This window comes from Oncorhynchus gorbuscha, unplaced genomic scaffold (genome assembly GCF_021184085.1).
Source record: "Oncorhynchus gorbuscha isolate QuinsamMale2020 ecotype Even-year unplaced genomic scaffold, OgorEven_v1.0 Un_scaffold_9319, whole genome shotgun sequence".
In the NCBI taxonomy this organism is placed as follows: Eukaryota; Metazoa; Chordata; class Actinopteri; order Salmoniformes; family Salmonidae; genus Oncorhynchus; species Oncorhynchus gorbuscha.
In genome coordinates this window covers 473-12,904 of record NW_025752315.1, presented here as the reverse complement: position 1 = coordinate 12,904, position 12,432 = coordinate 473, and the positions used below count along the sequence as shown (strand labels likewise).

General features: G+C 48.3%; 1 pseudogene; it reads left to right on the top strand.

Moving 5' to 3' along the window:
* Positions 1 to 6,955: 6,955 nt before the first annotated feature.
* On the top strand, positions 6,956 to 11,603 carry LOC124030124 (annotated as a pseudogene).
* The last annotated feature ends 829 nt before the right edge of the window (positions 11,604 to 12,432 follow it).

Below are 12,432 nucleotides of genomic sequence, written 5' to 3'. Positions count from 1 at the left end.
CTTATTGTCATGCAGGTGAAAGAGGACCCAAAAGCGACTTGGCGAAAACAGAGTCTTTAATCCAGTAAAGTAAATACAAACAAAAAACACAACTTTCACTCAAAATGACGAGGACAAACTGGAGACTCGATCTTGAACAGCAGGTTGCCTCTGGAAGGCACTTGAACCAGACAGACTCAGACACCTGCTCACCACGCAGCATCTGAGGAAAACACGACACGACAGGGCGATACACAAACACAGCACGGTGAATTCTAGACAAGGAACCGACAGGACAGGAACGGAACACAAAGGAAGAAATAGGGACTCTAATCAGGGGAAAGGATCGGGAACAGGTGTGGGAAGACTAAATGATTGATTAGGGGAATAGGAACAGCTGGGAGCAGGAACGGAACGATAGAGAGAAGAGAGAGCGAGAGAGTGAGAGAGGGAGGGGGAGAGAGAGGGATAGAAAGAGGGAAAGAACCTAATAAGACCAGCAGAGGGAAACGAATAGAATGGGAAGCACAGGGACAAGACAAGATAATAAATGACAAAACATGACACTTATAGCCTTTTGATTGATTGATTTTTTATTTCAACTTAATTTAACCGGGTAGGACAGTTGAGCACAAGTTGTCATTTACAACTGCAACCTTTTTAGTCATAGATGTGTGTGTGTGTGTGTGTGTGTGTGTGTGTGTGTGTGTGTGTGTGTGTGTGTGTGTGTGTGTGTGTGTGTGTGTGTGTGTGTGTGTGTGTGTGTGTGTGTGTGTGTGGGGGGGGGAATAATGAGTAGGCTATGTTTGTCTACATATAACTACAATAATGATACCTTACATAATGATCTACAAAACAATTTTTTCAAAGGCAAAAAAAAGGAAAAAAAAAGAACAGTACATGTTTATTTGTTGAGGTAAACGCTGATCAATCAAATAGACCCAGACAAGACCGTCACATGTCCGGGCTCAGAAGTCACCTGACTATGAGACATGCTACAAACCCAGTGCAGTCCTCCTCCACCACCCCCACTCCACACTGCAGTGCAATGCAGTGCTTAGACCCTGGACAGGCTCCCCTCCTCCTCCACCCTGCAGTGCAGTGATCAGACCCTGGACAGGCTCCTCCTCCTCCTCCACCCTGCATTGCAGTGCTCAGACCCTGGACAGGCTCCTCCTCCTCCTCCACCCTGCATTGCAGTGATCAGACCCTGGACAGGCTCCTCCTCCTCCTCCACCACCCTGCATTGCAGTGCTCAGACCCTGGACAGGCTCCTCCTCCTCCTCCACCCTGTAGTGCAGTGCTCAGACCCTGGACAGGCTCCTCCTCCTCCTCCACCCTGTAGTGCAGTGCTCAGACCCTGGACAGGCTCCTCCTCCTCCTCCACCCTGCATTGCAGTGCTTAGACCCTGGACAGGCTCCTCCTCCTCCTCCACCCTGCATTGCAGTGCTCAGACCCTGGACAGGCTCCTCCTCCTCCTCCACCCTGCATTGCAGTGCTTAGACCCTGGACAGGCTCCTCCTCCTCCTCCACCCTGCATTGCAGTGCTTAGACCCTGGACAGGCTCCTCCTCCTCCTCCACCCTGCATTGCAGTGCTCAGACCCTGGACAGGCTCCTCCTCCTCCTCCTCCACCCTGCATTGCAGTGCTCAGACCCTGGACAGGCTCCTCCTCCTCCACCCTGCAGTGCAGTGCTTAGACCCTGGACAGGCTCCTCCTCCTCCTCCTCCTCCACCCTGCATTGCAGTGCTTAGACCCTGGACAGGCTCCTCCTCCTCCTCCTCCACCCTGCATTGCAGTGCTCAGACCCTGGACAGGCTCCTCCTCCTCCTCCACCCTGTAGTGCAGTGCTCAGACCCTGGACAGGCTCCTCCTCCTCCTCCACCCTGTAGTGCAGTGCTCAGACCCTGGACAGGCTCCTCCTCCTCCTCCACCCTGCATTGCAGTGCTTAGACCCTGGACAGGCTCCTCCTCCTCCTCCACCCTGCATTGCAGTGCTCAGACCCTGGACAGGCTCCTCCTCCTCCTCCACCCTGCATTGCAGTGCTCAGACCCTGGACAGGCTCCTCCTCCTCCTCCACCCTGCATTGCAGTGCTCAGACCCTGGACAGGCTCCTCCTCCTCCACCCTGCAGTGCAGTGCTTAGACCCTGGACAGGCTCCTCCTCCTCCTCCTCCTCCTCCACCCTGCATTGCAGTGCTTAGACCCTGGACAGGCTCCTCCTCCTCCTCCTCCACCCTGCATTGCAGTGCTCAGACCCTGGACAGGCTCCTCCTCCTCCTCCACCCTGTAGTGCAGTGCTCAGACCCTGGACAGGCTCCTCCTCCTCCTCCACCCTGTAGTGCAGTGCTCAGACCCTGGACAGGCTCCTCCTCCTCCTCCACCCTGCATTGCAGTGCTTAGACCCTGGACAGGCTCCTCCTCCTCCTCCACCCTGCATTGCAGTGCTCAGACCCTGGACAGGCTCCTCCTCCTCCTCCACCCTGCATTGCAGTGCTTAGACCCTGGACAGGCTCCTCCTCCTCCTCCACCCTGCATTGCAGTGCTTAGACCCTGGACAGGCTCCTCCTCCTCCTCCACCCTGCATTGCAGTGCTCAGACCCTGGACAGGCTCCTCCTCCTCCTCCTCCACCCTGCATTGCAGTGCTCAGACCCTGGACAGGCTCCTCCTCCTCCACCCTGCAGTGCAGTGCTTAGACCCTGGACAGGCTCCTCCTCCTCCTCCACCCTGCATTGCAGTGCTTAGACCCTGGACAGGCTCCTCCTCCTCCTCCTCCACCCTGCATTGCAGTGCTCAGACCCTGGACAGGCTCCTCCTCCTCCTCCTCCACCCTGCATTGCAGTGCTTAGACCCTGGACAGGCTCCTCCTCCTCCTCCACCCTGCATTGCAGTGCTCAGACCCTGGACAGGCTCCTCCTCCTCCTCCACCCTGCATTGCAGTGCTCAAAACCGAACAGTCGCCATTCAAATTCACACAGTCGCCAGAACAAGAACAGCTTTCAACCGGACATAAACAGCGCAGTCAAGGTTGTACCGCTTTGTTTTCATCTCCGCAGGTAAATACGATACACATTACATTGGAAAACGATTTGATTAGTGTAACGTTAACTAGGTACATAGGTGTTCTTTTTGTTGTTGTTGTTGTATCATAGATAAATATGTAGTATAGAGGATACGTATCGACGTTAGCTTAGCTAGCTAACTAGCTAACGTTACTGTAGCAACCAACGGTTAAATACCTTGTCGACCAATTTTAGGAATTTTTTTTATTTTTTTAACTTCACTTTCTGAACATTCAAGATGTGTAACTAGAGAATGATTTTTTTTTGACTTTGTGCTAGATAACTTGTGTCTTATTTCTACGTTAAGGAATCGGAGCTAACTCTACCGTAGCCTCCAGTGTACTGTTAGCTATAGCAGTTAGCTATAGCAGTTAGCTATAGCAGTTAGCTATAGCAGTTAGCTATAGCAGTTAGCTATAACAGTTAGCTATAGCGTTAGCTATAGCAGTTAGCTATAGCAGGAAGTTACCTAACTAACTATAGATACTTGGCCAGGAGTTATTAGCCAGCAAGGTACTCTGAAAGGTTGGCTGTGGTCCGCTTGATTTAACTTTTAGCCAAAGGATACAATGTTTTAAAGTAATTTAAAAATAAAAATAAAGCCACGATATATATCAAAGCAACTCATGATAGCTACTTTTAAAAATGTGTATAGCTCAGACATTGGTGTGACGCATTAGCTATCGAAGCAGAGTAGCTAGCCCTGCCAAATGTTTTTCTTTTCACCTAACCTGTTTTTAGGAAATAACTAAATCATTAACACCCGTTTGCGCAGGTAAATGGCAGTGATGGCACAACTGTTATATCACCATTTTATGTAAACAAACATATAAACACAAGTGTACAGTGAGTCTGCGCTTTTCTGATGCACATATTCTTTATGGGAAAAACAAAAGTGTGGTTCTGTTGTCTTACACAATCGCACGCCATCTAACTTGATCTCCTATTCACCGTCTTTTATTTATTATAGCTTATTCTAACAGTACTTATGGGTCGTTCCCAACAATGCAGAGAAAATAGAATATTTTACATTACAAGACTAGGGTCTACCTACTCTTGATGTAATCCATCCACCACTGAGCCAGTTTTGAACAGGTGCATGGAAAAAGGTGGTTTTATCATCTAAACAAATCAGTCCTATCTAATTGTATTTGTCACATGTGCTGAATACAACAGGTATCGATAGACCTTCGTGGAATTGCTTACCTACAAAGCCCTTAAACAACAACCCAGTTGTAGAAATGGAGTTAAACATTTTTTATTACTAAATCAATTAGTAACAATAATGAGGGGTTATATAGAGGGGATACTGGTATTGAGTCAAAGTACAGGTTAGTTGAGGTCATTTGTAAAGTGACTATGCGTAGACAACAGACAGCGAGTAGCAGCAGTGTATGAAGGGGGTTGTCAATGTAAATAGTCTGGGCTGTATGCATGACCCTCTGGTCAGATACCAGACCAGTTGCCATACCAGGCGGTGCTGTAACGAGCCAGCATACACTCCATTTAATGTACTGTTCTATTGATGTCTACCCGATGTAGACCGGCTAGCTAATGGAATATTTTCTATGTTTTGGCATTTGAATGTTCACTAACTTTTGGTTTTGTTTCCAGGGAAAGCTCCAATTGGTCATTATTGCATAATGCATTTAAAGGTCAAAGAAATTGAAACTGATGTTACACTTTTTAAAAATATTTTTTTAATCAAACCAGTCTGACCTAGAAAAGCACTAATCGCCCAGCTTTTTGCTGATTACATTCAATAAATCAATCATGCAGTCTGTCACGTCCCCTATATGAACCCCTTACACAAACTGGCTAGAGAATCAAAACTCACTTCCGTATAGGCTAGTATTGTTACAAGGGCTTTGTTGTAATAAACATGCAAAGCTAGTTCCATTTTGTGTCCTGGTTTGGTCAGTAGATCGAAGAGTTACTTATTGCTGCTGTGTGACAATGGCTAATCCTTTTTTTTCTAGCTTCTCCTCCTTGACTCCTTGTGTTGTATTTTGGAATTGGATCACATGAAGACCGTCTAGTAGACGATCCACTTATCTTTACGACGCGGCCGGTTACATGATTACTCATCAGCCTCTATCTGCATTGACCCTTTATTTTGTTCTTATGACTCTCTGCTGCTACTGTTTATATATCCTGGTGTCTCCTCATGATCCTCACCTATATGTCCATAGCTACCCTCAATTACCTTGACCCCTACACATGGATGTAATCCTGGTACCACGTGTGTATTTCTTTGAACCTTTAATTTAACTGGGAGTTCGAGGGTAAGAACAAGGTCTTTATTACAATGGCCCTAAGTAAGCATTTCGGTGTTGTTCTACACCCGTTTACTAAGCATTCAATTGTTTTTGTCACATGCTTACTCATATTTGCCATTTCTGCAATACATTTGCTCTTGTCTTTGTTCCCCTTTGGTTTGGGAAATGTTTTAGAGCACCCAGTTTGCAAAAACTAACCGCACAATAATTCCATTCACTATGAGAATAGTGGTTTGACACTCCTATGTCATTGGAGTCATTCTTCCTCTGTAGACAAGCTGTTCATCATAGGCTATTCATTAGGCCTGCTGTCAGGGGGTTTATATACCATACCCATTGGGCCTTATTGTTTAATTATACTTTATCTATGCTGACTCACTGAAACTGTAGCTTAAAGACTTTGCTCTTTGGGGAGTTTGACAACGCTGAGACATGTCCTTTGTGATGCCTAGTCCCATTACATCATATTGAGCAATAGCTTGTTTTTATCTGCCTAGTCATGTGACCTGACCGCCGAGGAGAAGAGGGAGGGGTGGGTGGGTATTATCATCATGTGAACATGACTGAGGGTTTCAGGTGTTTCCTAATGCCTTAGATTCCTGTGGTGTACTGTAGATAAGGTTTTGCAAATGGAAAATTAGCGTTTCTCATTGGACAAGTACAGATAGTGGCCCCCCTTTCTGAATGTTTTGTGCTTACTGAACACATGTCGTGTCCTATCTACAATCTATCTTTAGGCTGTTGTCACAATGACCCACTCGATACGGGTTCGGCCGGTATGTGAATATTGCTCCAGCAGCACTAGGTGATCTATGTCATGTCTGCTGAAATTGTTGTCACATGATTAACCATCTATCACGTTGCTGGTTTATTTGATGAGGAAATGCCGGCGGGAGCTCTCTCCCTAACCTGTGCCTAAGCTGGGCCAACCGTGTGCTGCCTGATGGGTCTCGGTCGCGGCCGTCCTGTGAAACAGCCTGGAATTTAACCGGGGCTGTTGTGACACCCCTAGCCCTACGATGCAGTGCTTTGGACCGCTGCACCACTCAGGAGGCCCTTACGCAAACTAATACCACTCTATGCACAGAGGATACTTTTTGCTGTTAACAGGACTTGTCTGAAAGTAACCTGCTACTGGTTTAAACTGTTTTTTTTTTTAATGGATGTTTTCTTAAGGTAACCCCACAAGAGGTGTAAATATGTGCTAAAAATATATTTGATCTTTGTCTCTAGCTATAGGACACTTCAAAACCTATTCCTTAGTATTTATTTAGACTGTTTTGTTGTTCCCCCTATAGCAGTGAAGGCTAAGTTCATTGAGGTGTATTGTCATTTTACTGTAGGTTTACTTCTAAACAAATGACTTGCTCAGCTTGTAGAGCCTGGTGCTTCCAACACTAGGGGTTGTGGGTTCGATACCCACGTGGGACTGGTTTTGGAAATCTATGCTCTCGTTGTCTACTGTAAGTCACTCTGGATAAGAGCGTCTGCTAAATGGCAATGTGTCAAATGTAACACTGTTTTATTCTAGAATGGGGCAGTGACTGTTCTAGTAATGTGTAACACACCGACAACAGTGTGGTTAGACGTGTTGAAATAAACAGCTAGATTTTCTTTTCTTCTGTCCTCGTAGCCGTCGCCACCCCTCTGTTGGGTACTGAACAGTGTGCCCGTGGTCCTCCCTACTGGTGCCACAATGTGAAGACTGCCTCTATCTGTGGCGCCGTGGTCCACTGCCAACAGAACGTATGGAACCAGCCCCAGATGGTGAGATTCTAGCCTGCTGTAGCTAGCAAGTTATTGGCTACTGAAGGAACAGAGAAGGTCTTGACCACCGTTACCCAAGCTTTGTCCTGGGCCCCTCCCCCAGGGTGCACTACCGTTACCCAAGCTTTGTCCTGGGCCCCTCCCCCAGGGTGCACCACCGTTACCCAAGCTTTGTCCTGGGCCCTCCCCCAGGGTGCACTACCGTTACCAAAGCTTTGTCCTGGGCCTGGGTGCACCCGGGGCAAGACAGTTTTGGTAACGTTGGTGCACCCAGGGGGCGATGACAGTTTGGGTAAATGCTGCTCTAAGCCCTTGTCTTTCACTGTGTAAATGGCTCAACAGGTGGGCATTGTTTAACCTGGCCTTGGGGTTTTGTTACTCTAATCATCTCCCTCCTTCTGTTTCAGAAATCTGTGCCGTGTGACCTGTGTAAGGAGGTGTTGATTGTGGTGGACCAGCTGCTGAAAGACAACGCTACTGAGGTGCGTCATGGGGGATGCAGATTGTTCCACAACTTTTGCCACTGAAAACAAATTCATGCTCTACCATGGGTGGCAGGTAGCCTAGTGGTTGGAGGCGGGGTGGCCTAGTGGTTGGAGGCGGGGTGGCCTAGTGGTTGGAGGCGGGGTGGCCTAGTGGTTGGAGGCGGGGTGGCCTAGTGGTTGGAGGCGGGGTGGCCTAGTGGTTGGAGGCGGGGTGGCCTAGTGGTTGGAGGCGGGTGGCCTAGTGGTTGGAGGCGGGTGGCCTAGTGGTGGGAGGGGGGGTGGCCTAGTGGTTGGAGGCGGGGTGGCCTAGTGGTTGGAGGCGGGGTGGCCTAGTGGTTGGAGGCGGGGTGGCCTAGTGGTTGGAGGCGGGGTGGCCTAGTGGTTGGAGGCGGGGTGGCCTAGTGGTTGGAGGCGGGGTGGCTAGTGGTTGGAGGCGGGTGGCCTAGTGGTTGGAGGCGGGGTGGCCTAGTGGTTGGAGGCGGGTGGCCTAGTGGTTGGAGGCGGGGTGGCCTAGTGGTTGGAGGCGGGGTGGCCTAGTGGTTGGAGGCGGGTGGCCTAGTGGTTGGAGGCGGGGTGGCCTAGTGGTTGGAGGCGGGTGGCCTAGTGGTTGGAGGCGGGGTGGCCTAGTGGTTGGAGGCGGGGTGGCCTAGTGGTTGGAGGCGGGGTGGCCGGAGGCGGGTGGCCGGAGGCGGGTGGTCGGAGGCGGGGTGGTCGGAGGCGGGGTGGTCGGAGGCGGGTGGTCGGAGGCGGGGTGGTCGGAGCGGGGTGGTCGGAGGCGGGGTGGTCGGAGGCGGGGTGGTCGGAGGCGGGGTGGTCGGAGGCGGGTGGTCGGAGGCGGGGTGGTCGGAGGCGGGGTGGTCGGAGGCGGGGTGGCCTAGTGGGCGGGGTAAACATCTGTCGTTCTGCCCCCTGAACAAGGCAGTTTAACCCACTGTTCCCCTGGTAGGTCGTCATTGTATATAAGAATTTGTTGTTAACTGACTAATCTGTTTTTATTTTACCATTCATCCAACCAGCGTAAACTATCGGTGCATTTATGCCAGAACCGTTTTCCAGTCCCTAATTGAGTTCGTAAGATACCCCGGCCATAGCTACCATTGTTCACAACAGTCCTCTAAGTAGGGTGTCGTAGTTGTTCTCCCAGAGGAGGCGTCAGACCAGACAACAACGTGTCCTAAGGCTCTGAGATCTGTGTTTCCAGGGTGAGATCCTGGGCTACCTGGAGAAGGCCTGTGCCTTGGTTCCTGACAAGAATCTGTCTGCAGAGTGTAAGGAGCTGGTAGACAGCTACTACCCTATCCTTATGGGTATCATCACTGGAGAACTGGTATGTACCAAACACTGTATAATAACATTAGTTAAAATAAATACTATTAAAAAAAAAATATGATGGTGATTTTTAAAGCTTAAGTGTTAATTAAGATGGTAGACAGTTGAACTGATGTGTAAAAAGTGGACTGAATTGTCTGGGTCTACCATACAGGCTTAATACAGTGTGGTCCGTGGACAGAGATCTGTTACTGAATGAATTAGAGTGGGATAAAGGTTCACATTTTGACAGTGAGGTAGAGCAACCTTGTGGCCCACTATGCAATCAATGCACTTAATGGATTTTTAGCCGTTCATAGGGCCATCTTAGGCATTAGATTTACATTCAGAGTTGCTCTCTCTGTAGAAAAGTAAATTTATTACTCTCTCCTTATCAGACTCTGTTTGTAAACTCAAGGGCCAACACAGTAGAGTGTCTGTGTGGGCTGGGGACTAGTTGAATGAGAGGCATTTAGGATGCTGGCTGGATCTCTGGTCACACAGACAGACGGTTCTTTTGTGGGCCTCGACTGCTTCCTGTGACTAACGGGCCGAAAGGCCTCATCCCGCTCAGTTCAGCCTGCCATGGCCTCACCCCGCTCAGTTCAACCTGCCATGGCTTCAGCACCAGATGGTCAACAATACATATCGATAGTTCCTGGACAAACACCCTTTTCAGTGTAGATTGTTTTTAGTGTAGGACTTGGCCTAATCTGGGTCTGGAGTGGGAAAACTGTCCCGCAGTTAATTTGTTTCAGTGTAGATTGTTTTTAGTGTAGGACTTGGCCTAATCTGGGTCTGAGTGGGAAAACTGTCCCCGGGAGCTACATTGGTTTTGTCACATTGGGGTTGGTTACACCTTAATTGGAGAGGATGGGCTCATGTTAGTGGCTGGAAATAAAAACCAATTTAATGGCATCAAAATGGTTTCTATGTTTGATACCATTTTAATTATGAGTCATCCGTAGCAGTGTGAGAATCCAGGGTCTATTTATGCTGTGTAGTGAGATGCAGGTTGTCGTGACCTAAAGTGGACGGACGGTGATTGTTGTTTCCCAGGAGGATCCCTCAGGTGGCTTGTGGTGCCATGGGGCTGTGTGACTCCCAGCAGGCAGCTCTGGCCAGGCTGGCTAAGCTCAAGTCCAACCAGATCCCCCAGCTCCGTCCAATGAGATCCCCCAGGTAGACCTAGCCCAGGTCGCCCCCTTCCTCCTCAACGTCCCTGGGCTCCTCTACCCTCAGGCGCAGGATAACACCAAGCAGGAACCTGCACAGGTACATGGTCATGTTCTTTGTGATGTTATAAGGGCTTGGGGGACACACGTGATTCTGCCTTTGACTTCCTATTATACTAAATCCAGATGCATCTGTAGTTTGTGTTCAGTAGGGCACAAAGTACCAAATCGTTTCGCAACGGGAAAACTGAAATCTGTTTTTGTCATTGGACAAATTCTGTCTGTACATCCTGTTTTCAAAAGAAATTCCCTACTGAACACTAACACAGTAGCAACTTTAAACTACTACTGATTCATACTGGGTTGCGTGTTGAAACTGCTACTCCTTATTCCCTAGTGAATGTTTTCTGTCTCCTCGTAGGAGTCTGGAGACGTGTGTGAGGACTGTGTGAAGTTTATCACAGACACTCAGGAGGAGGCGAAGAGCAACTCCACTTTTGTCAACACTCTGATCGAGCAGATCCAGGACCAGTGTGACCTGCTGGGGCCTGGTATCTCTGACCTGGTGAGAGGCCTTGTTATCTAGTTAGTTGCAGATCCAGGACCAGTGTGACCTGCTGGGGCCTGGTATCTCTGACCTGGTGAGAGGCCTTGTTATCTAGTTAGTTGCAGATCCAGAACCAGTGTGGTCTCTGACCCGGTTAGAGGACTGGTTTCTATAACAAGGGGCACAGCAAAATACCATTACTTTTAATCTGTGATGCCACTTCCTGTCCTCTTGTTTCAGTGCAAGCAGTACGTCAGCCAGTACGCCCCTCTTATCGTCCAGCAGCTGATGTCCATGGTGAGTACCTCTACGGGGATCTGTTACGCTCCACAGTTAGCGCTAATAACTAGGCCTCGTTTAGCCGGGAGAACTGTTACGCTCCACAGTTAGCGCTAATAACTAAGGCCTCATTTAGCCCGGGAGATCTGTTACGTTCCACAGTTAGCGCTAATAACTAAGGCCTCATTTAGCCGGGAGATCTGTTACGTTCCACAGTTAGCGCTAATAACTAAGGCCTCATTTAGCCGGGAGATCTGTTACGTTCCACAGTTAGCGCTAATAACTAAGGCCTCGTTTAGCCGGGAGATCTGTTACGTTCCACAGTTAGCGCTAATAACTAAGGCCTCGTTTAGCCGGGAGATCTGTTACGTTCCACAGTTAGCGCTAATAACTAAGGCCTCGTTTAGCCGGGAGATCTGTTACGTTCCACAGTTAGCGCTAATAACTAGGCCTCATTTAGCCGGGAGATCTGCATAATATTACTAGTGGTGTAAAAAATAGTTTAAAGTACTGCTTAAGTAGGTTTTTTTGTTGGCGGTATCTGTATTTGACTTTACTATTTATATATTTGAAGACTTTCTTTAGGAATGTAGAGAAGGAAATGTACTTTTTACTCCATTCACCCAACAGTGCTTAGCAGGACAGTACAATGTTCTGATTCACACACTTATCAAGAACATCCCTGGTCATCCCTACTGCCTCTGATCTGGAGGACTCACTAAACAGAGAACATCCCTGTTCGTCCCTACTGCCTCTGATCTGGTGGACTCACTAAACAGAGAACATCCCTGGTCGTCCCTACTGCCTCTGATCTGGAGGACTCACTAAACAGAGAACATCCCTGGTCGTCCCTACTGCCTCTGATCTGGAGGACTCACTAAACAGAGAACATCCCTGTTCGTCCCTACTGCCTCTGATCTGGAGGACTCACTAAACAGAGAACATCACAAATGCTTAGTCTGTAAACGGTGTTGTCTGTAAATTAACAAACTAATTTGTGCTGTCTAGATTGTTTTAATTTGAAATGATTCATACTTAAGTATATATATATTTTTTTAGCAATTACTTTGACTTTTGATACTTCAGGTCATTTAAAACCAAATAGTTTTTTAGACTTATACTCAAGTAGTATTTTCCTGGGTGACTTACTTGAGACATTTAATAATAGAAAATGACTCTGGTATGACTGGTATTTTCTAAACCACTGAATATCACAAGACCGATAATAAACAGACTACAGGGTGATATGAAGCAAGAGCAAACTTTCCCCACTACTGGGCTGAGATGCAGCTACAGGAAAGGCAACGGGGGGGGTGGAGGATCATGTGATTTGGTTCAGCACAATGGATACATTTAGCCCATACAACTCCTAGCCTGCTGATTAAAAAAAAAAAACAGGTTCTTCCCTCTCCTCATCCCCTCCTCCATCCATTTATTTGCCTTTCTGCTCTCTTTTCTCCCCTCCCCATCCTCTGGGGTTTTTCTGGTTGCTGCTGGTCTCTAGGAACAGGTAGGTCTCTCTCTCTCTGTGTTCAGCTTTGAGTCTCAC